General features: G+C 44.8%; 1 non-coding gene across 1 annotated transcript; it reads left to right on the top strand.

Moving 5' to 3' along the window:
• The first annotated feature begins 10,153 nt into the window (after positions 1-10,153).
• On the top strand, positions 10,154-10,260 carry LOC120930134. The gene has a single exon (XR_005747639.1). It is a non-coding gene; the product is annotated as a U6 spliceosomal RNA (small nuclear RNA).
• Positions 10,261-26,280: the final 16,020 nt, after the last annotated feature.

The raw sequence follows: 26,280 nt of genomic DNA, 5'->3' as shown, positions 1-26,280 counted from the left end.
GGTATAGGTGTGCTACTTGGTCTGCACTGCAGTACATGATAGTGTGTAATACATTCATATACTTTTTGTCAGTGTGGGATGAGGTTGGCGTTTCCAGCAGGGACATCGTTTAGCGACAAAAAACGCTATCTAACAGGTCCACAAACGTCCTTTCAAACACTGGTATAGGTGTGCTACTTGCTGTGCACTGCAGTATAAAGGTGTAATATACATGTATAATATACTTTCGAATATAGAAAGAATATTATAGTGGATTTGTATTGTGCAGCATTGTGACTGGCGGTGTATTTGGTTACTGCTGAATTTTTGCCTCTTTCGCTGGGTTTCCACTGCTACACAAATGAAAAAAACGTTTCATAACTGGTGAAATAAACCAGTGGCCCCCCAAAACGACCGATTTTGTTATATACCTTCTTCCACATATACTGCGCTTCTCTAGAGACTTTTGCCACAGGGTCATTTAAAAAATGACAGGCAGAGGAAGAGGCAGGCCCTTCCGCAGGGGTGGTAGGGGTAGGGCAGGAGCACCAGGCCGGAAGCCAAAGTGGGAAGTGGCACAATGTTCGTTCGATTACGTCAAAGGATGCACCAGACTTGGTTATGTGGTTCGCCACCAACACCACCACCACCACCATATACCCTCCGCTTGAGTCACAGGAAATATTTTCCGATCCATCAGAAGACATTTCGGATGCGCAGCCATTCTTGGCATTGGATCAGGAAGAGGAGGTAGCAACAGCCGGCACTCAGCAGTCTGACGACAGTACTCAGATCAGCCCAAGGAGGTTGGTGCCCGCTGTTGCTGCCTACTCCGAGATCTCTACTGTTAGTGATGGGGAAGGTGACGTCGATGATGACGTGTCTACAGACGTCACGTGGGTGCCCACAAGAGAGGAAGAGGAGGGGTGTTCAGAGGGAGAGATGGACCAACATATAGGGAGGAGAAGCAGGCCGAACTTACATTGCACAGGAGGGACAAAGCAGACTCCTAATGTATCAGGAGCGAGCCATCAACCATGTGTGGTCACATCTGGCGCTCCCAGGACGCCGGCCCATGGCTCCGCAGTGTGGGCTTTTTGTAACGTGTTCGCTGCAGACAATAGTGTTGCCATCTGCAGCCTTTGCAGTCAACGCATAAGTCGCGGTAAGCCCAACACTCACCTAGGCACCTAGCCTCCCATCACCGAGCCCAGTGGGAGCAACGCCATCAGAACCCACAAAGCCACACTCCAGGCTCTCACCGTCAAAGTCTCTTCTCCTTCTCCTTCTCCTTCCCCTCTATGCTCACAATTGTCCTCCACTCCATCTTCCATCATGCCTTCCTCACGTTTTTCTGCAAAAAGGCAGGTTTCCGTGGCCCAAATGTTCGATCGTAAAAAAAAAAGATGACACCGGATAACCCTCTTGCCCAACGGTTGACCGCTGGCTTGTCGGACCTGATAGCCCGCCAACTACTGCTATATAAACTGGTGGAGTCGGACACCTTTTGAAAATTTGTGGCCATTGGAACACCACAATGGAAGGTCCCAGGAAGGAAATTTTTTTCACAGAAGGGCATCCCAGATCAGCAAAAGCAGCCCCAAGGGTGGCGCCATCCGAATGGAACTTCCCCTTTATAGTGCCGTCGTACGTTTTGTACATCATCGCGCTTTGCTAGAGCATTTTTTTTCACGATCGTGTGTAGGCAAGGCCGTTTTAATGATCGGGTTGAAAAAAAATTGTTTTTTCTAGACCATTAAAAATTTCATTTTTTACAACCCGAAAAACGGTCGTGTGTACGCGGCATTAGTGATTGGTGAATACGTCTTTTCTTCAATATAGACTTAGTTCTGAACGGTGAAAAGGAGGGTAGCAGCAGGAACCAACATTTTTCCCAGCAGCTCCTACGGGGGTAGTGCTACATATGGCTTATAGGGGATATTGCTTTTCTATGAATAGGGGGTGTAATGAATCACAGAGGGTGCTGTGACTATGGCATACTCCTGACCCCTGCAATCTGTTCACTGGGCTGTTTGTTACTTTCATTCCTGATCCCTGCACTCTGTACATTACCCAGTGCTAATCCGTACACTCTGTATGTCACATTCATGACCCCTATACTCTGTATGTTAGCGGAGTTCCAGCCTTTTAACTGTTTATTAAAAGTCAGCAGCTACAAAAGTGTAGCTGCTGATTTTTAATAAACAGACACTTACCTGCTCCACGGTCCAGTGACACGGCCGCCCGGAGCTCTGCTCCTCTCCCCCCCCCCTCTCCGGCCGGTGCCTCCATTCATAGTGTGGGCACCCGGCCGTGACAGCTATTGGCTTCACGGCCAGGCACTCACTGCGCATGCCCGAGTCGCGCTGCGCTCTATGAATGAACAGGCGATCTCCTGGGACCTGTCAAGTGTCCCAGGAGATCGCCTAAAGGGAGGGGCTGCCTAAGGCAAGAGAAGCAGTAGCCTAGGTGGTCCCTGGGTGGAAGTAGGAAGTAGGACAGGAAGTCCCACTCTTACCGAAGCCCCCACTCCCCCCCCAAAAAATGGCATGCCAAATGTGGCATGTAAGGGGGCGAGGAGTGCTTAAAGCGGAAGTTCCACTTTTGGGTGGAACTCTGCTTTAAGTACTCCTGACCCATGCACTCTGTATGTTTTTTTTTTTGTCAATAACATTTTTATTGTAAGATCAAAAATAGAGCAATTGTGCAATCATAATAACATTTGTACATATAGCTTGTACATAGTACTGTAAGTGCAACAATAAGTGTTATATGTTATAACGTTAGAGCTTTCTTTAATAGTAATTAATCAAACCACAGCTGGATTCTTGTCCTCGCCAGTCTTAGGCCCCTTTCACACTGGGGCGTGAGGTGCGCTGACGGTATAGCGGCGATATTTTTACCTATACCATCGGAATTGCGGTGGTATTCGGCCGATAGCGGTGCGGTTTTAACCCCCGCTAGCAGCCAAAAAAAGGGTTAATACCGCCCGCAATGCGCCTCTGCAGAGGCGCATTGCGGGCGATATTACTGCGGTTTCTTATTGCTTTCAATGGAAAGGAGCGGTGTAGGAGCGGTAAACACACAGCTCCTTCACCACTCCAAAGATGCTGCTAGCAGGACTTTTGGAGCGGTCCTGCTAGCGCACCACTCCAGTGTGAAAGCCCTTGGGCTTTCACACTGGGACTGCAGGGCAGGGGTTTTTCAGGCGGTATTTAGGCACTATTTTTAGCGCTAAAATGCCCGAAAAACTCCTCTGTGTGAAATCCATATGTGGTATCCATTTTTAAGTAGCAAAATAGTGTGATATGATCGGCCGATCATTACTCCAATATGCACTCTGTATGTTAAGTACTCCTGATGCCTAACTCTGTATATTGAGTACACTTGACCCCTGCAGTGTGTGTGTTACTCAATCCTGACCCCTGCACTTTGAATGTTACCCGCTTCTGAGCCCTGTATATGTTACTTTTACTCCTGACCTCTACACTCTGTATGTTAAATACTCTTGACCCCTGCACTCTGTGTGTTACCCACTCCTAACCCCTGTACTTTGTATGTTACCCACGTTTGACCCCTGTATATGTTACTTTTACTTCTGACCCCTGCACTCTGTGTGATACCCACTCCTGACCCCTGTCCTTTGTATGTTACCCACTTTCTGATTACTTCTGACCCCATGAACCTTGCAGGTTTCTTTTGCTAATGACCCCTGAACTCTGCAGGTTACTTACCCCCTACTTACCCCTGGCCCCTGCACTCTGGGTATGACAATGAGGCCCACACATAAAGGTAAGACAATTGGATGCGCAAATTGCAGAAGGGGGGGGGCACAGTTTGGCCACTGGCCCTGGATGGCTTTTTCCTGGCACTGCTCAACAAACACCTGTGATAGAGAAGAATCAACCTTCGTAATAAAATCTGACAGCATCGCATGCTGACAACAGATTCAGTTTTCTCAGTTGCAAGCCATCAAACGTAACAGCGTGATTTATTACAGATTATGTTCTGCTTTCTATCCCGTAGGAACTGTAGGAACTGAGATAGTCATTTCAGCAAGTGTCCTGAATTGATCTAAGTTCTAATGGTCTCACGAAATATCCTGAGCAATCCCAGAATTGTAATAAGGAATATCAAGCTTCTGGCATACCTAGGTGAACAATACCTTACTGCATGGAACTTAAGTAGATGTAAGCCGAAATGTACAACGTCTTTTTAACTAACATGCTTGTTTTCACCTGTTTTCATCTTTTGCACTTCTGAACCTCTGAAGCCTTATTGCAGCCTATTCATACCCGCATACACTCCAGTGATGGACGCCGACGGGGATCATCCTATGTAATGTGCCCTACTGGCCAATTTCACCCCCTTCCTGCCCAGGCCAATTTTCAGCTTTCAGCGCTGTCACACTTTCAATGACAATTGCGCAATAACACTGTACCCAAATATTTTTTTTTTATCATTTTTTGAGACAGATAGAGCTTTTTTTGGTGTATTTAATCACTGCTGTTTTTTTTGTTTGCTAAACAAATGAAAATAGACTGAAAATGTAGATATTTTTTTTCTTAGTTTCTGTTATAAAATGTTGTAAATAAGTACATTTTCTTCTTCACTGATAATAGGCTGCATTGTTGGGCACTGAAGAGGCTGCACTGATGGGCACTGATGAGGCTGCTCTGATGGGGACTGATGAGTCTGCTCTGATGGGGAACGATGAGGCTGCTCTGATGGCCACTGATGAGGTAGCACTGATGGCCACTGATGAGGCTGCACTGTTGGGCATTGATGAGGAAGAACTGATGGGCACTGATGAGGCTGAACTTATGGACACTGATGAGGCTGAACTGATGGGCACTGATGAGGTAGTGATAAGGATAGGTCCCTGGCACAACCCCAGGGCATAACCCATTCTGCCTCTGAGTCAAATTTCATAATAGTGAAGACAAGAGGGAAATTTAGTCTACATCCTCCACCATCAACAGCATGAGAGAGAGGGAGCTTTATTGTCAGCACAGCTTTATAGACAGAGTGACATCATTCATATAGGGGCCATCTGATTCGTTAGTCCATATATGGCTTTCTTCTTGTAACTTCCGTTCTTGCCATGCTGCTTCACATTTCACAGTCTTGGGGGCCATCTTTCTTCAGTCGATGGAAGGGGCCGGAAAGGAGTGAGGAGTAACAGCTGTTTTCACTTATCACCCCTGAAGGTTTTTTAACTCTATAATGACTTTTAGGCTGGGTTCACACTACTACACTACTTTGATCCTACTTTGCTCTGCTACATTGGTCCTACATTTATCCTACATTGGTCCTACATCCATCCTACTTTCATGAACAGGATACTACTTTGGTCCGACTTCAATGATATTCAATGGGCCTGAAGTAGGATCAATGTAGGACCAAAAGTAGTACAGGGAGCATTTTCAAAGGCGGACCGACTTGTGTAGGACCAATGTAGGACGCTACAAGACGCTCTCATAGGGAAACATTGAACACCGAGCAAAGTAGGATGAAAGTAGTGTAGTAGTGTGAACCCAGCCTTAAGGAAAATAATACTTGTTGCAACACACCCACACACATCTAGACATATAGAGATCAATAAATAAAATAATTAAAACAATATAAGAAAGAAAATCAATATTTGAGTGACTAGAAGAAAAATAAAACATAAACACAAAATAATCATTTGATGAACACCATCACAGTAGCACTGATGGGCATTGATGAGGCTGCACTGATGGGCATTGATGAGGCTGCACTGATGGGCACTGTTGAGGCTACACTGATGGGCATTGATGAGGCTGTACTGATGGGCACTGATGGACACTAATGAGGATGCACTGATAAGGCAGCAATGTTGGCCACTGATGAGGCAGCACTGATGGGCATTAATGAAGAGGCACTAATGGGGCTGCACTGATAATCAGGACACTGTCTATATATATATATATATATATATATATATATATATATATATATAGAGAGAGAGAGAGAGAGAGAGAGAGAGAGAGAGAGAGAGAGAGAGAGAGAGAGAGAGAGAGAGAGAGTTTAGTGATTAGGTTTGTGTCTACTTTGAGGACTTCTTAGGAGGCAATTTAAAAAAACAAGGTGATATTTCTGGACTATTTTTGCTGCAATCAGAGTGCTGTTGTCATGGTTGCAAAATAGATCATTAAGATTTATATTTTTATCATTTTATTTTTTAACAAAATAGACTTTTTTTCCCCTTAATACTTTACAATATATAATGAAAAGGGTATTTATAATATAAGATGTGTTATCAATGTTAAAAAGGTATACTGTGCAATAATAAAGATATGTCATCTAGACATTCTGTATGGCCTTGGCCGCAAACTGACCGATCCCAGGGTGCCTCTAATCTCCTTCTCTGTACATTGCTGGCAGACATGCTCTGCTTCTTCTCTCTGTATTCCGTCTCCCTAGTGATCCATCCCTGCTGTCTAGGGATATGCAGTGCATACATATACTGAGCACAGCACCCGGGGCTTCTATTTATACACTTCTACTGCTTATTTTCTATTGGAGATAATAGTATCTTGGAAGATAGAACTTAGGAAATCTAGTCTGCAAGGCTGTGGGGTGCAGATCTTAAAGCAGAACTTCACGTAAAGAATTAAATACAAACTGTTTGTATAATAGACATGCACTGCCAAAAAATGTGTTCATTTTCAGTTTTTTTATTTTTTTCGTTTTACGGGTCAATCGTTATGATCGCAATTCTTAAATTAAAAAATGTGTAAATTCAAAAATAAGAAAGAAAATTCGAAAGAATTACTAACTAACTAATAATAACAAACTATTAAATGATAGGTATTGGAATTTCCTTTTTAAATTTGGCTGTTAGGGAACATAATGAATATGAATTTATCTGAAGTTACAAATTATCCGAAATAACAAATGCTGCATCTAAACAAATGAAACGGAACTAATTAATAATAAATAAATACATTTTATATTTATTATTGTTATTTATTATTATTATTAATTCGTTATGTTCCATTCATTTAGAAGCAGCATTCTTATTTTGGATAATTTGTAACTTGGGATAAATTCGTATCAGTTACGTTCACTAACAGCCAAATTTGAAACGAAATTCCAATACCTATAATTTAATAGTTAGTTATTAGTTAGCTAGTTATTTTTTCGGGTTTTCAAATTTTCGGATTTCCATATTTCGAATGCCGAACGAACGGACCATAACAAATTCAAATTTTTCGAAGTTACAAATGATCTGAAATAACGAATGCCGCATCTAAATGAATGGAACGTAACAAATTAATAATAATAAATAACATTGATAACAAAAAAAAACTTTTTATTATTATTATTTATTATTAATTAGTTCCGTTCCATTTGTTTAGATGCCATTCATTATTTCAGATAATTTGTAACTTCGGATAAATTCGTATTCGATATGTTCACTAGCAGCCAAATTTGAAAGGACATTCCAATACCTATAATTTAATAGTTAGTGATTATTAGTTAGTTAGTTATTATTTTGGATTTTCAAATACTGCAACTAAACAAAAGGATTATAACAAATTCAAATTTTTCTAAAGTTACAAATTAATTTGAAAAAGCACATTTTGATCATAACGAATGACCCGAAAGACGGAAAAAAACCCTGAACAAAGTGAAAAATAAAACACAAATTTCTTGGCAGTGCACATGTCTTCTAAACATCCCCCATGTCACAATATATATATATATATATATATATACAGTATGTACCCTATATATGGTCACTGGACATATTATTTTAATCCTTGGCTGTTAATTTCCCATTTCGGTTAGCTTAGAATGAGAGTCAATTTATTATCATCATCAAGTCATGTGTATATATTGCACACATCTAGCTGGATTCAGGTAGGGCGCTGCATCTTTAAGGCGGCGTAGCGTATCGTATTTACGCTACGCCGCCTTAAGTCAGAGAGGCAAGTACTGTATTCACAAAGCACTTGCCTCCTAATTTACGACGGCGTAGCGTAAATAGGGCCGGCGTAAGCGCGCCTAATTCAAATGAGGATGGGAGGGCGTGTTTTATGGAAATGATTGGTGACCCAACGTGATTGATGTATTTTACGAACGGCGCATGCGCCGTCCGTGTACATGTCCCAGTGTGCATTGCTCCAAAGTACGCCGCAAGGACGTATTGGTTTCGACGTGAACGTAAATTACGTCCAGCCCCATTCATGGACGACTTACGCAAACAACGTAAAATTTTAAAATTTCGACGCGGGAACGACGGCCATACCTAACATTGGCTACGCCACCTAGGGGGCAGCTTTATCTTTACGCGGCGTATCTCTTACGGAAACGGCGTATCTTTACTGCGACGGGCGCATGTACGTTTGTGAATCGGCGTATCTAGTCATTTGCATATTCTACGCCAAACTCAACGGAAGCGCCACCTAGCGGCCAGCCTAAATATTGCACCCTAAGATACAACGGCGTAGGAGACTTACACCACTTGTATCTTAGCCTAATTTAAGCGTATCTGGTTTCCAGAATACGCTTAAATTTACGATGACGCAGATTCAGAGTTTCGTCGGCGTATCTACTGATACGCCGGCGTATCTCTCTGAATCCAGCTAATCATGTAAAAGATTTTTTTTATATATATATTGGGCCGGATTCAGAAAGAGATACGACGGCGTATCTCCTAATACGCCGTTGTATCTCCGAGTTCCGACGGTCGTATCTATGCGCCTGATTCATAGAATCAGGTTACGCATAGATATCCCTAAGATCTGACAGGTGTAAGTGTCTTACACCGTCGGATCTTAGGCTGCAATTCCAGGCCGGCCGCTAGGTGGTGCTTCCGTATTATTACGCGCCGAATATGCAAATGAGTAGTTACGCCGATTCAGAAACGAACGAACGACTGCCCGGCGCTTTTTTTTTTACATCGCTTGCGTTCGGATTTTTCCGGCGTATAGTTACCCCATGGTCTATGAGGCGCAGCCAATGTTAAGTATGGCCGTCGTTCCCGCGCCGAGTTTTGAAATTTTTACATAGTTTGCGTAAGTCGTTCGCGAATACGGATGGACGTAATTTACGTTCACAACGAAAGCAATGACGTCCTTGCGACGTCATTTAGAGCAATGCACACTGGGAGATTTTACTGACGGCGCATGCGCCGTTCAAGTAAAACGTAAAAAACGCGGGGTCAAGGGAAATTTTAATAAAACACGCCCCCTACATCCCCATTTGAATTACGCGGCCTTACGCCGCAACACATACGCTACGCCGCTCTAACTAAGGGCGCAAGTTCTTTGTGAATAACGTTACGCGGGCCGGACAGATACGCCAATGTATCTGAATCCGGCCCATTGTATTTACTCATAGTGCAGACTTACCACCAATTTACCCCTAAAGAAGATTATCCTGAAATCAAAATCAGGGATCCACATTTAAAGTCTGACAGGTTGTAATACGAATTTTGCAACTTGTGCGATGCTAGCTGGGCATTATTGCCTAATTTGGTAGATTTACTTTATTAGCCTTGTGGTTTTATAGAAGTTTTTCTATAAAAAAAAATATATATATATGTATCCTGTCCGCGCGGATTTCGGTTTGATGGTGTGTACAACCATCAGACCGAAATCTCAGAGCGGACATGTCCGATGAAAACGGTCCACGGACCGTTTTCATCGGACATGTCCCCTCGTGTGTACGAGGCCTAAAACTCTATTAACCAGATTCAGAGAGGTTTACGCCGGCGTATCTACTCGTAACTCTGAATCTGCGCCGTCGTACATTTAAGTGTATTCTCAAATTGAGATACAGAAAAACAAACAAAGCGCCTCTAAGTGCAGAAATATAAAACTTTTAATATCCCCTAAAGGGGTTAAAAACACTTGCAAGATGGTGGATAAAGCAGGCATGTAGCAGGTAAGTGTGTCCAGAAGATGTTCCAGTGGCAGGGCAGTCCCAGTCTGATGATAAAGCTTCCAGGGAAGTCCACAGGATAACAGCCAATTTGTGCTGTGAGTGTTTAGGGAACACAATGGTGATGGAGCCTGGGGATGATGTCAGAGGAAGCGAGACAAAAACCAGCATGGAACACAAACAGGAAGAGAGCAGGAAGTGTGTCATAGAGGCGAAAAAAATAAATATGGAACGCTTCACGAATTTGCGTGTCATCCTTGTGCTCGCTTCGGCAGCACATATACTAAAATTGGAATGATACAGAGAAGATTAGCATGGCCCCTGCGCAAGGATGACACGCAAATTCGTGAAGCGTTCCATTTTTTTTTTCCGCCTCTATGACACACTTCCTGCCCTCTTCCTGTTTGGGTTCCATGCTGGTTTTTGTCTCACTTCCTCTGACATCATCCCCAGGCTCCATCACCATTGTGTTCCCTAAACACTCACAGCACAAATTGGCTGTTATCCTGTGGACTTCCCTGGAAGCTTTATCATCAGACTGGGACTGCCCTGCCACTGGAACATCTTCTGGACACACTTACCTGCTACATGCCTGCTTTATCTACCATCTTGTAAGTGTTTTTAACCCCTTTAGGGGATATTAAAAGTTTTATATTTCTGCACTTAGAGGCGCCTTGTTTGTTTTTCTGTTCCCATTAGAGATTGCTTGTCTCCCTAAGTGCTGCCTAAAGTGTGTGAAGATCTTCTACCCTCTCCAACACAGACTTTATCTGTCAGGATTCAAATTCTTGGAGCGCCCTGGATATACACATTTTTCTGGATCAAATTGAGATACACTTAAATGTAGCTAAGATACAACAGCCTGCACCGTCGTATCTTAGCTGTCTAGTTCCGCCGGCCGCTAGGGGCGCGAACGCTGATTTACACCTAGAATGCGTAAATCAGCGAGATACGCCTATTCACGAACGTACGTTTGCTCATCGCAGTAAAGATACGCCGTTTACGTAAGGCGTTTTCAGGCGTAAAGTTAGTCGAACAAAAAGCTGGCCTAGCCAATGTTAAGTATGGACGTCGTTCCCGCGTCGAATTTTGAAAATTTTACGTCGTTTGCGTAAGTCGTCCGTGAATGGGTCTGGACGTAATTTACGTTCACGTCGAAACCAATAAGTCCTTACGGCGTACTTTGGAGCAATGCACACTGGGATATGTCCACGGACGGCGCACACGCCGTTCATTAAAAACATCAATCACGTCGGGTCATGGTTTATTTACATAAAACACACCCACCTCTTCACAATTTGAATTAGGCGCGCTTACGCCGGCCCATTTACGCTATGCCGCCGTAACTTAGGAGGCAAGTGCTTTGTGAATACAGCACTTGCCTCTCTGACTTACGGCGGCATAGCGTATATGCGATACGCTACGCCTGCACAAAGTTAAGCCAGTCTTTCTGAATCTGGCTACATGAGAGGTTAAAAGTTAACCTTTAGAACAGTATGCATGTAGGCAGGTGCAGTCTACTTTCTCTTCACTGCTGGTGGTGCTCTTGCACAGCAGTTGGAGAGGAAGTCGGGAAGAAACATGGTTCCTCTATGGTTTCCTGGGTCACTGGGGAAGCTATCCCATTGGATGCTTCCATCCCATGTGAGTCTAGCAGCCATCTTGGGTCAAGTAGAGCCTTTTTAAGGCCCTGGCTCCTAGGTTTGATGCTTATTTTACGAGTAGGTATAGTAGGGACAGAACTAGCGGCAGGGAAATGTTCCTCACGAGGAGGTAAAGTGCGGGGCTTGCGAATGTGGGGCTTTGCAACTTCATCTTCCTGCTTGGGTACAAGATAGCCCCTCTCAACAGAAGCTAATGCCGCGTACTCACGACCGTTTTTTATGACGAGAAAAATGCCATTTTTTAAATTGGTCATTAAAAACGATCGTGTGTAGGCTCCAGAGCATTTTTCACGACGTGAAAAATGGGCATTATAAATTTAGAACATGCTCTATTTTTTCTCTACGTTTTTAACATCGTGAAAAACAGTGGGGTGTAGGCTTTAACGACGGGGAAAAAAATGTGCATGCTCAGAAGCAGGTTATGAGAAGGGAAATTTGCATAATCAAGCCCAAAGGGTGGCGCCATTCGAATGGAACTTCCCCTTTATAGTGCCGTCGTACGTGTTGTACGTCACCGCGCTTTACTTAAGCATTTTTTTTCAAGGCAGGCTTGACAAGAATCACGTAGAGAAAATTTTCGTTTTTTCCATGACATTAAAAACGATCGTGTGAACGTGGCATAACAGTTTGGCTGAATCCTTCTCTCTACACACTGATGTAACTGTGAGTGGTTCTCAGCTGGGCTGCCTTCCTATCGGGTTCATTGTGAACTGTATTTGCATTATTTCAAAGTTCTTTCATTGTACTTGGACTGTGTGTTATTTCCGCTGCACCACACCTTCATGTTCCCGAGGCTAAATGCCCAAAATGTAGACTTATCAATCGTGGGCCCTTCTAGACTAGTAAAAGAAGGTTTACATATTCTATATTTTGAAGCCAACATACAGCAAATAATTCGGAAGCATGTGTGGAGCCAAAATTTGCCTCCTATTATTATTTTTATTATACAGGATTTATATAGCTCCAAAAGTTTATGCAGCGCTTTAAAACATGAGGGCAGACATTACAGTAATGATACAATTCAATACCAGAGGAATCAGAGAGCCCTGCTCGTTAGATCTTACTATCTAGGAGGGAGGGTCAAGTGATACAAAAGGTAATAACTGCGGGGGATGTAAAAGTACGGTTGTTAGGTGGGGTTCGGATAGGCTTCTCTGATGAGAGGGGTTTTCAGGGATCGTCTAAAAGCAAACAGAGTAGGAGATAGTCGGACACATTGGGGTAGGGAGTTCCATAGGATAGGACAGGCTCATGAATAGTCCTGGAGGTGAGCATGGGAGGAAGTGATGAGGGAACTACAGAGCAAAAGGTATTGGGAGGAACAAAGGGAACGAGTAGGTTGGTATTTTGAGACTAGGTTAGTGATACAGGTGGGGGAAGAGTTATGGATGGTTTGTAAGTTGTTGTTAGAATTTTGAATTTAATTTGTTGGGTGAGTTGAAGCCAGTGGAGGGATTGACAGAGAGGAGTAGCAGACACTGAGTGGTTGGTAAAGTGGTTGGTATGTCTAAAGGCCAGACATAGAACAACTAACCCATGAAAGACAGGAAGCACGCCAAAATTGTAATTCCAGCTTAGCGTTCAGTACACTTTTTACAATGTATTATCAATTAACATGAATTATTATAGTACTTTTCTTCCTGGGCACTCAAAGTGCTTTTATCTACTATTGGGGCAGATGGTGAGACAGCCATCATCTCATACCAATGCCAATTTCAGACAGGAGCCAATTAGCATCCCAGATTGTCTTTGGCGTGTGGGGTGAACTAGAGTACCTTTAGGAAACCCTTCCAAGCACAGGGAGAACATGCAAACTCCATCCAGATAGTATCTGCAAAGCGGGGGGCCCCATTGCTGCAAGCAGGGCCGCTGATAGAAATTAAGGGGCCCAGTACAGCCGACCTGGTGGGGCCCCCTTCAGCTCCTCCCCTTGGTCCCGCCCCTGGTGCCTCCTTCAGCCCCACCCCTGGCTCCGTCCCTGGCCCCTCCTAAGACTCCGCCTTGAAACACAGTACAGGTTTGTCTACAAGTGGTAATTTATTTTTCTCCAGCCAGTTATAAGTTTGATTATCCACCAGAAATCCTGTTTTCAGATGAGAACAGACCTCTTTAATGTACTGCAGACAGTACCACCCATGCCATGCCGCGAATGCCATATTGTGCTGCAGACAGTGCTACCCATGCAGCCATAGCAGCATCGGTGGAAGTGTCTGCAGAACATTATGCCATTGGCAGCAAAACGCATGTGCTGCCTGCAGAGACAGTGCCACCCATACTGACAATACCATAATGTGCTGCAGACAGACAGTGCAACCCATGACACTAATGCCATAACGCATGTACTACCTGCAGACAGTGCCACCCATGGAGCCAATGCCATATTGTGCTGCAGACAGTGCCACCCATGCAATGCCACCAATGCTATATTGTGCTGCAGACAGTGCCACCCATGCCGCCAATGGCATAATGCTATTGGCAGCATGGGTGGCACTGTCTGCAGCACATTATCGCATTGGCGGCATATTTGGCACTGTCTGTAGCACATTATGGCATTGGCAGCACGGGTGGCATTGTCTGCAGCACATTACGGCATTGGCGGCATAGGTGGCACTGTCTTTGCAGGCAGCACATTCGTTATAGGCTATAACGCATGTGCTACCTGCAGACAGTGCCACCGATGCCGCCATTGCCCTATTGTGCTGCAGACAGTGCCACCCATGACGCTAATGCCATAACGCATGTGCTACCTGCTGACAGTGCCCCCATGATGCCAATGCCATATTGTGCTGCAGACACTGCCACCCATGCCGCCAGTGGCATAATGCCATTGGCAGCATGGGTGCCACTGTCTCTGCAGGCAGCACATGCGTTATGGCATTAGCGTCATGGGTGGCACTGTCTGCAGCACATTACGGCATTGGCGGCACTGTCTGCAGGTAGCACATGCATTATGCCCATAACACATGTGTTACCTGTAGACAGTGCCACCCATCCCGCCAATGCCAGACTGCTGTAGTAAATCTTGAATCCTCCCCCCCCAAGCAAGCACACACCTGTGTAATTGTTAGTCGGGCCCCCTGGGTCACTTCCTCCCTGATCCTGCTGCTGCCTGGACAGATGCGATGCCAGCTGCTTCTTTTTTTTTTCTTCTGCCACCGCCGACTGTCTCACTGCTTCTCTCACGCTGAGGGAGAGGAATAATGCCGTAGCGTCAGGGGAGGCAGTATAGAGGACGCGCTGGCCTGGGACTTGAGGCAGCACGAGGTGCGGGCGCGGAGGAGGCATTCTTCCGCGCCTGAAATAGAAGAAATAGTCCCTCCCCCTGCAGCTACATACAACAAACCCTGCAGTCTGCCGATCGCTATCCAAAAAAAAAAAAACGTACAAACTCGGGCGTGGTGGGGGGGGGGGGTGGGGTCTAGTGTGGTTGGACGGGGCGGGGGGCTGGGGATGGGGATAGCTGGAATGGGGGATGCGGGCGGTGTCGGATACTGGGGGGTGGGAGTCGGTCATGGCTAGAGGATTTTTTTTTTACACTAATTAACAATCTGTTCAGGCTGCCCGGGCCTCCCTGCTTGCCGGGACCGGTACAACAGGGCCAGATGTACTGGCCTATCAGCGGCCCTGGCTGCAAAAATGAGGTGCAAACTACTGGATTTGGCATTATGTTGCTCACTGGCATGCTGACTGTCTAATGCTTGTAAATTGAAACGTAGAGGTTGATTTAGTAAAGGAAAATAGACTATGCCCTTTGCAAAGTGCAATTGCACTCTGCAAGAGCAGTTGCTTCAAAGCTTAGTAAATGAAGGGGAGCCCTGCTGACTTTCGTCATCCAATCATGTCCAAGCAAATATAGCAAAGACCCGGGCCTCTTTAGGCCTAAAGGTTACCTCCAGAGTTAGGGAGAGCTGACATCCTTCAGTGTAGAGTGGGTTACAAGGCATGGTGGTTGTAATGCAAGATGAACGGGTGGGCGCCAGACACTTTCTGAATGCAAATTGATTTATTGTCTCTAAAACAAATCTGTGGGAGAGAGGGTTAGGGCCAGGACACCCTTGGGTAGATGCAAAGATAATTTAGCAGACTCTGAGACTTCTATAGGTATACAGGTGAAGGCCTCCAATCAGACACCACTTCTGTATAGGTAGGGCAGCTGTCTCCAATGGCAACAATCTTGTAGCTGTTACTAACGGTTAAAGGTGTTCAACTATCTGCAACACGAACAGTTCTCTTTACCCCACGCTCACTCACTGTGGATCTTCACTCGAGCTCCCAGTCTCTCTCACTAGACTTCAGATCCACTAGCTACTGAATCCCCTGGGCTCTTTCACTGTAGCACTCAGTGTCTTCCTCAAGCGTCACCCCCACTTACCTGCTGGGTCCCTGGCTTGGCACTTACAGATACTCTTCAAGCTTCACCACTGCTGACACATTAGGTCCCTGGTTTGGCACTCCACAAGCGTCACCTCTGCTGCCCCACTGGGTCCCTGACTTGGCACTTGCTGATGTTTTCCCACTTCTTCACCATCCCCGGCTGGCAAGAAGTCTGCTCTGGTACTGGCCTCAGCTTATTCACAATGGTCTCCAGTAGCAAGGTGGATGGTCCCTTAGTAGCGACAGCTTTCTTTCTACCTCCAACCACGACTGGTTCCCCAGCCGGCGGGAACTGTAGGCTCCATGCACACTAGGAGCAGAAAAAACGTCAACGTTTTTAGCTTGAAAAACGTGGCATAAAAGACGCAAAATGAAAGCATATTGTACAAAGTTTAGGAGAGTCTATGAGAGTTTAGGCCAGTCTATGAGAGTTTAGTTTATAGGCGTTTTTTGCACTACACTCCCCTCTGCAAATGTTTTTACTCCCACAACACATCTAAAAAAACTTTGGCACTTGACGTTAAGAAGAGATAAGAGGAGTTTAGGAGAGACTGACGTTTTTACAGCTCCTAAACTCCTCCAGGAAACGCGATAGAGAAGGATTTTTTTTCTCGCCTCTGAACGTCCCTGACAGAAAACGCCTGTAGCAGTCAATAATGTGCAAAGACACATAGAGCACAATAGAAGTGCTTCTAGAGGCAGGAGAAAAAAACGTCAAACGCCTGTAGAATCAACGTTTTTTAAGTCCAGTTTGCATGGAGCCTTACTTCTAGTTGGACTACAAGCCCGCAGTCCCAACCCTACGCTTCTTTTCCTGGATAGGTCCCCAGACAGCCTAGCAGCCAGATGTCCCCAGGATAGGCCTTCGGTTTCTGGCCTAGCAGCCCGGGGCAATACAACACATGTCCACCCAGACAGCCATCCAGGTGGCACAGAACCCCCGATCACCTAACTCCACTCAAATAAATAGGCTCTCCCAGCAGGCCAAGGGACCCAAGAAAATCCCTGCTCATTGGCTGAGACACCCCATTCATTTCTAATCTGTCTTTGCAATGCCCTTATTTTATCTAATGTCACCAGATACCTGCCCACCTAGTGACAGAAGAGAGAAGTGCAGCAATTCCAGAATTAGGGCAAAATAAATTGACCTCCTAACAATTGGCAAAGGCAACTATCGCTTGGCAAAAATATTTAATAGCAACCCTGCCTAAACATCAGGGTGCTACACAAAAATGCTGTTTTTTTTTTATTTTCCTTGCACGTGATTGGGGATATTTTACAAATTGAAACTTTACACTATTTACAAAGCTCTGAGCCCTGGTTCACACTGGGCTGCGGGAGTGAAGCCGTGCGAGTTCAGCTGAACTCGTACGATTTCACTCCCGCCGGCAGTCCCGATTTCGGCCGCGATTTAAGAGACATCTGTGCAGGTGTCTGCACAGATGTCTATGTAAATCGCGGCCCGAAATCGCAAAAAGTAGTACAAGAACTACTTTTTGAAATCGGTGCAGCGCCGCAGATGCGGCGTCGCACCGATTAGGACGGCGCCATTGCCGACAATTGGCGGCATTTCAGATGCGATTTCACATGTGAAATCACATCTCAAATCGAATGAAATCGCACCCAGTGTGAACCTGGGCTAAAGCACAGTCTATTCTAAAATGCACAGTCTATTAGTAAAATGACCCCTTAATGTAGAAAAGGTGGCTGGCCCCTGTCTTAAGTTATTACAGTATAGTATTGAAATGTAGCATTTACATATGTTAGGTTATTGTTGCTAAAATTAGGACAAAGAGCAAGATCTCTCTATTACAGTGCGTTGAAATGCAAATTGATTAGAGGAACAACAGGTGGTGAAGAAGCAATCAGTGTTATATAATTAAGCCGCGCGTAAACCCTGCACTCACCTTGGCAGCACACAGCGGACTGAAATGCCGGAACAAGGCTTAGCAATGATTATCTCACAATTAAACCAATCTAAATATTCAATATTAAGATCGTTTTTGGCTTTTTATCTGCAACCTTTACAGCCATAGCACTAATTAACAAACAGTATTAGAATATTAAGCTGCACTTAAACCCTGCATTTACCGTGGCAGACTGAAACGTCAAAACAAGGCGTAGCAATGATTAGCTCACAATTAAACCAATCAAAATATTCAAAATCAAAAGAGTTTTTGGCTTTTATACATGTACTAATTAACAATCTCGTTTAGAACACAAAGACGTTAGCTGACTAGTGTGTTCAACATGTGAATGACTCATCAGATTTAATTTTAACTAAGACAGCCGTCGGATTGGTGGATTCTTGCTAGCGGTACTAAACGTGGCCTGCATACCCTGGGCCAGATTCTCAGAGGAGATATGACGGCGTATCTCCAGATACGCCGTCGTATCTCTGAGTCCGGCCGGTCGTATCTATGCGCCTGATTCTTAGAATCAGTTACGCATAGATTTTCCTTAGATCCGACAGGCGTAAGTCTCTTACGCCGTCGGATCGTAACTGCATATTTACGCTGGCCGCTAGGGGCATGTACGCTGATTTACGCGTCAAAATATGTAAATAAGCTAGATACGCGAATTCACGAATGTACGCCCGGCCGACGCAGTACTGTTACGCCGTTTACGTTAGGCTTTTCCCTGCTATATGGTGGCGTAAGTGCGGCATACCAATGTTAATCATGGCCGTCCTTCCCCCGACGAAATTTGAAAATTTTACGTTGTTTGCGTAACTCGACCGTGAATGTGGCTGGACGTAATTTACGTTCACGTCAAAACCAATACGTCCTTGCGGCGTATTAGGAGCAATGCACACTGGGAGATTTCCACGAACGGCGCATGCGCCGTTCGTGAAAAACGTCAATCACGTCTGGTCACAGAACATTTACATAAAACACGCCCGCCTATTACAAATTTGAATTAGGCGGGCTTACGCCGGCCGATTTACTCTACGCCGTCGCAACTTACGGAGCAAGTGCTTTGATGCTTTGAGAATACAGCACTTGCCCGTCTAATTTGCGGAGGCGTAACGTAAATTGGATACGTTACGCACACCGCAAAGATACGCCGATCTACGAGAATCTGGCCCACTGTGTGCAACCAGCAGCAATTGTCCTCAGTAGCTGTCATATTTGTATTCTGTATATATCAAACCTTTGTGGTGTAGGAGTGCGGAAAAAAAATTACACAAATTTTGTTTGGGTACAACGTTGCACGACCGCACAATTGTCAGTTAAAGCAGTGCCAAATTGTAAAAAGTGCTCTGGCCAGGAAGGGGGTAAGAGCTTCCGGGGCTGAATCGGTTAAAGGAGTACTTAAGGTTTTATTTTTATTTTTTTTAAATAGCAAACATGTCATACTTACCACCGTATGCAGCTCTGATGGTAACTTTAAGGCTGCATTCGCACCTCCGCGACAAGCAACGCCGCGTACGCGGCGTATTTTCCTGCGAATAGTGTATCTTTTTTATTTATTTTTTTCAAATCCTTCCCATTGCTGTCAATGGCCGAACGCCAATGTCGCCTGAAAAAAAGGGTCTGGGACTTTTTTTCAGGCGACAGGCGTACGGCGTCTATGAGATGTGAACCACCTCCATAAACAGCAATGGGAATTCTCCCCTCTAGCGGCACAAGCGTCCGGCGTCGGGTGTTTTGTCGCCTAGATGTGAATGGGCTCTAAGGAAACCAGGAGCCAGCAGCACAAGGGACACTGTGCATTCACAGTAAATCATGTCCCTTGTGCTGATTTTTTTTTTGACTACACCTAGGCTTGGACTGGTACAATACATAAATTCTTCAGCACATATTGTTTTATTGTATTAGTTTATTTGTCCTCCTGAAATGTATGAATAGACAAGAAATCATACGTCTCCTTGTTTTCCTTGATGGGGCCATTGATGGCATACCCGATGAAACAAAAATGACACATTCTTATTTCAATGTAACCCTGGATGGTGCCGCAGTGTATAGATGCCAGGCCTAATAATGACAGCACAAAGCCTTCATGCAGAGATTTTTTAATAGGCTCCAGACACCAACAACAAACATGATGTGACTGATGATGTACTGTATGTCTACAACTCAAGCGATGATATGAGAGCATCATACAATAGAAAAATACTGCAAGGTTTTCTTATCTTTTATTAATGAAAGAATTAATTATGTGAATAAAAGAACAGCATGTAACATGTCACCCATGTACATTCATTGCTGATTAATCTGGCAGAATATATAGGGCCAGATCCACGTAGCGGATCGTAATTTTACTCCGGCGTAGCGTATCGTATTAACGCAACTTTGAGAGGCAAGTGCTGTATTCACAAAGCACTTGCCTCTAAAGTTACGGCGGCGTAGCGTAAATCTGCCGGCGTAAGGGCGCAGAATTCAAATGTTAAAGATGTGGGTGTGTTTTATGTTAATTTTACTTGACCCGACGTAAATGAATTTTTTTTTGAACGGCGCATGCGCCATCCGTGGGGGTATCCCAGTGCGCATGCTCCAATTTTTTTTTTTTTTTTCATATTTAAATCTTTTATTTTATTTTTCTTTTATGGTAAGGTTCACAGAAGGTTAACATATCTTATACAATGGATACATAATCATATAGTTCTTATCACTACACACTTATGATGGGCTAGCAAATAAACAGGTGGGGATTCAGAAACTTAAGAATAAACCAAAAGCAGTACCTCCCCGGTCCTCTTTCTCTATTCCCAAGCCCGCCTGCCTTTTATCAGTAACTTCTTTTCCCGTTTCCTAGTACCACTGTATTGACCTCACACTTCCTCCCCTCTGTTCCCTTGTCCATTCCTATACCCCACCTAACCCCCCCTTAAACCTAGAATCAACATAATCCTCAACAAAACAACAACCAAAAAAAAAAAAAAAAGAGAAAACCCCGCATGCTCCAAATTAACCCGCAACAAGCCAATGTATACGACGTGAACGTCATTCTACGCAAAGCCCTATTCGCGAACGACTTACGCAAACGACGTAAAATTTTCAAAATTCGACGCGGGAACGACGTCTATACTTAACATAGGAGACGCCTCTTATAGCAGGGGTAACTATACGCCGAAAAAAGCCTTACGGAAACGACGTAAAAAAATGCGCCGGCCGGACGTACTTCCTTTTTTGGATCGCCGTATCTAGCCAATTTGCATACTCAACGCGGAAATCGACGGAAACGCCACCTAGCGGCCAGCGTAAATATGCACCTTAGATCCGATGGCGTACTAAGACGTACGCCAGTCGGATCGAGCCCAGCTTCAGGCGTATCTTGTTTTGTGGATACAAAACAAAGATACGCCGGAGCAACCTAGAAGTTACGCGGCGTATCAATAGATACGCCAGCGTAACTTCTTTGTGGATCTGGCCCATAGTTTTAGTTACATAGGCCCTTGATAATCCTTACCTCAAATGGAGGAGTGGCTGGTCCACTGCAAACTAGGGCAGTTTAATGTGGGGGGGGGACCATTGAGGGGTGAGTGCCGGGGGACCATGGAGGGGTGAGTGCGGACCTGGGGGGGGGGTGTTTTCGCCCCCCAAAAAGGTTCAGCACCAGCCGCAACTGCTCCTATGTAGAGAATCCTGGCCTTCAATTTCCTATTTAGAGAGTCCTGGCCTTCAATTTCCTATTTAGAGAGTCCTAGCCTTCAATTCTATCCACTCCATTCCTAGCCTAGTTGTGCCAAACAATAATGGCACCACTTATATTTTCATAACTAGCCTAATTTAGATTTTTTTTTTTATTATTTATTTCAGCTGCCATTGTGCTATTCTGGGCTAATGGTGCATTCCTGTACCTTTAGGGCCCGTTCACACGGGCTGTCCGATGAGGTTTGCCTGTCAGTTTTTCAGGTTGACCTTATTGGACCCTCCATTAACCCTTATGGAGAGGCGGATGTCAGCGGTGATATGTCCACTGATATCCACCGCTATCCGATACGATCCGTAAAATCCAGACGGATCGCATTGGATATGATTGGATGAAAATGGACAAGTGGTCCGTTTTCATCCGATCTCCACATAGAGGAGATCAGCACTAGGTTTGTCTCTGCTCTGCTCAGAAAGTGGAGACGGTCCTGTCATCCTCCTGCTCAGTGTGGATCAGCGGAGCGATCCCTCGCTGAACAAGCGTACTCTGTCCAATGGAGGCACCCATCTGATCTGATCCTGTTTGCAAAATCTAGATGGGTGGTGGTCCTATTGTGCATCCGTCTGGCGGATCGGATATGATCGGCTGATCCGATCCATGTGGCATGTTGGACTTATTATTGGAGGAGTATTTAAAGTCCCATTTCACTTATATTTGTACCCATATGATTTGGTTCAGGGATGAGACCCTCCAATGGAATTATTATTGATATAAGCACCACTCCCACACATACAATACCTTACCCTTGTAAGGGTTGTAAATTAGAACTATTCTCTTTGGTTGCTGAACCAACGTGATTTCCTCTTGCCGCGTACACACGATAATTTTTCAGCATGAAAAAAACGTTGTTTTTAAAAAACTTCATTTAAAATGATTGTGTGTGGGCTGCACATCGTTTTTCAGGTTCTGAAAAACGACAAAAAAATGTTTTCGAACATGCTGCATTTTTTAACGTCGTTTTAAAAAATTTCATTTTTCGGGTTGTAAAAAATGATTGTGTGTGGGCTAAAATGACGTAAAAAACCCGCGCATGCTCAGAAGCAAGTTATGAGACGCAAACGCTCGTTCTGGTAAAACTACCGTTCTGAATGGAGTAAGCACATTCATCACGCTGTAACAGACAAAAAAGCGCTAATCGTCTTTTACTAACACGGAATCAGTTAAAGCAGCTCAAAGGCGAATGGAACTTCCCCTTTAGAGTGCCGTTGTACGTGTTGTACGTCACCGCGCTTTGCTAGATCATTTTTTAAAAACGATCGTGTGTGGGCAACGTCGTTTTAATGATGAAGTTGGGAAAACGTTGTTTTTTAGACATGCTGAAAAACATTGTTTTCTTTCATGCTGAAAAATGATCGTGTGTACGCGGCATTATACTGTAATCTAGTTGCATGCTTCTGCCCTGTCTTGCTGTCCAGCCAGTTCTGCTATGTGTGTGCACAGGTCATACCCTATGATGTGCTATTCACATAAGCATGTATGGGCCCCCGGGAAGGACTCTGAATCTTCAGCCTGAGGTGCAACTGCAACAAAGTGACCCTTTCATGGTAAGGACAGATTCCTGTGTGGTCAAAAACTGGACCATGCGATATATGACATGGTGCTTCTATGAGTGGTGGGCAAGGTAAGTTTTTCTAAAGGACATGGTTTAAGGCATTGTAAACCTTCCTGATTTTTCACCTTAATGCATTCTATGCATTAAAGGAGTTGTAAAGGAAAATGTTTTTTCACCTTAATGCAATCTAATTGCGCCCGCAATTAGGGACCACCATGCGAGCTCTCGCATGACTGTGGTTACTAATTGCGGGGAGGACCAGAGACAGCCGCCGAGGGACCCCAGAAGACGTTTGGTTTCTTCTCCAAAACCCCATGATATTGAATTTGACTGGCTGCTTTGACCTTTGGCTTAATTTCAACCATAATTTTTCTGACTATTGGGCCAGATTCAGATACATTGGCGTATCTATCCGGCCCGCGTAACGTATCTCCGATACGTTACGCCGCTCTAACTTTGGCCGCGAGTTCTTTATTCACAAAGAACTTGCGCCCTTAGTTAGATCGGCGTATCGAATGTGATGCGGCGTAAGGCCGCGTAATTCAAATGGCGATGTAGGGGGCGTGTTTTATTTAAATTTCCCTTGACCCCGTAAGTCACTTACACCTGTCGGATCTTAGGGAGATCTATGCGTAACCTGATTCTATGAATCAGGCGCATAGATACGACCGTCGGAACTCAGAGATACGATGGCGTATAAGGAGATACGCCGCCGTATCTCTTTCTGAATCCGGCCCACTGTCTTTAGCTCTCTCGGGTATTGTCCTGGGCAAGTGTGTACTGTCCCTGCCTACTCCTGTTTATAATTAACAAGGGAGGAAAAATGTGAAAAAAATGTTTTGCCCATGGTGACCACTTATTATCTGTAATTCTAACTGGTCACCAACACCCAGTGCCCGGACAAGGTCATCTAGTACCCAGGGCAAAGATTCCAAACAGCATTATTTGTCAGCAAAAATCCCCCCCCCCCCCAAAAAAAAAAATTTGAGCACTAATCTTTACAGTTACCCCAAAAATTCTCTTTGAAAGTATCACGGACAGTACTAAATGTTCTCTATCACAATTGCACTAATACGGCTACAATCACCAAAGCCAAAATTCTCCCCCCAGCAAATCCTCTCCCTCCCCAAACCCCCCCTCCTACCACGATCCTCTACCCCTGAAATTTCCACTCTGAGCAAAAAAATGCTCTCCCTCCCTCCAAAATCTCCCACTCCTAGCCCAACCTCCCCCCTCAAATCCCCTCTCCTAGCACTAATGCTCCCCACCAAATTTACCCTCCTAGCACATATCCCTCAATTAACCCTACTAGCACAATGTCTCCCTCTCATAAATCCCCCTTCCTAACAGAAATCCACCCTCCTAGTAAAGACCCCCCTCCCCAAATCACCACCGCACCTAGGGCAGCCGCCCTACTGCTTACCCATTGGTACCCCCTGGCCTTGCCGACACCAGCTTGTAGGGTCAGAGAACCCTTCGGTATATTGTAATTGCATAGCTCCCAACTGTCCCTGATTTCGAGGCAGGGCTGTCTTAAGGAGGGCACACCTGGGCAGTGCCCAAGGGCCCAAGCTGCATGGGGGGCCCCTGCACATTCCCCAAAGCAGCTGGCCCTTGAACCCACGCTGCCCCGAAATTGGGGGCCCCATGATGGCACTGAGAGTGATAGATACATATTGGAGGCAGTCTGCCTCCTACCTACTTGATGTCTGTTTACCTGCACTGTAATCTTTGTAGGGGCCCCAGAGCATTACTTTGCCCAGGGGCCCATGATGCTATTTAGACGCCCCTGTTTCGAGGGACTGTGCCTTTTTCCTCCTCATGTGTCCCTCATTTTGGTCTGATCTATATACCGTATTTATCGGCGTATACCGCACACTTTTTTGCAACGGAAAATCAGGGCAAAATCGTGAGTGCGCGGTATACGCCGATACCCGCTTTCCCGCGCCGAGTTTGAATACTGCGCCGACATATACCGAGCGCAGTACACTCGGGTATAGTCAGGCAGTCTCGGCTCCTTCCGCGCTCACGTCCTGGACGTACAGGACGTCAGCGCGAGAGTTGCCGAGCATTGCCGACAATACACAAGTGTACTGCGCTCTGTATATGTCGGCACAGTATTCAAACTCGGCGCGGGAAACGAGCAGGGAGGACGCGAGGACGCTGCAGAAGGACGCCGGACCCGACGAAGAGGACACCCGAAGCCGCAGACGGACGCCAGACCCGACGAAGAGGACACCCGAAGCCGCAGAAGGACGCCGCACCCGACGAAGAGGCCGCGCAAGACACCAAAACTGTAAGTACAAAAAAACTTTTTTTCCACAGGATTTGGGGCAACTTTAGGGGTGCGCGGTATACGCTGGAGCGCGCTATACCGTGATAAATACGGTAGTTATATATAAAATGCACTACTTATCTATCAAAAATAGTTTTCCAGTGCTAAACCTTTTATCCAATTTCTAAATTGCTGTATTTGTAAATTCCAAAAGCAAATATAACCGAATAGTAGTGGTAAAAAAGCACTCGTGGGTTTAACCAATAATTTTTTTTGTACATTTCTCCTTTAAGGGGGACGTGGCAGGAGGTATGTCCTATGCCTGCATACTTTTGCTTATAGGTGTCCCTCATTCCCATCTCAGAAAGTTGGGAGGTATGTAATTGCTGTATATGTTTTGGCAATACAGCTGTATTTGGGAGTCATTGGAAATATCTTACATACTTGTATGATTTGTATTACTCAATTTTTTTTCTATCTAATGTATAGCACCATGGGAACAGATGGCTCTATATAAATCACAATGATAATATTGATAGTAATAATAACTATGCGACATTGCATGGTGGCTTATAAACAGTGTGAAGCTTTGTGGTAGATTCCTTTTATATTGCACGGTCTCACTTAATTATCTCCTTCAGACAGCAAACCAAGACGTGCCAATCTGAACTGTTGACACTGTACCTTCCATTCAACATAGAGGTGAAGATAAGGAACACAAGTAATAGAAAGGACGATTGTGCTTTGTGAAAAGTGAAATTGCAGCTTTGAAGCTCCGCATGGCAGTGGAGAATAGAACGTATATACAGTATATATATATATATATATATATATATATATATATATATATATATATATATATTGTA

The sequence above is a fragment of the Rana temporaria genome, chromosome 2 (genome assembly GCF_905171775.1).
Source record: "Rana temporaria chromosome 2, aRanTem1.1, whole genome shotgun sequence".
Lineage (NCBI taxonomy): Eukaryota > Metazoa > Chordata > Amphibia > Anura > Ranidae > Rana > Rana temporaria.
The sequence above is the reverse complement of the archived record's forward strand: the minus strand, read 5'-3'. Positions and strand labels throughout refer to the sequence as shown.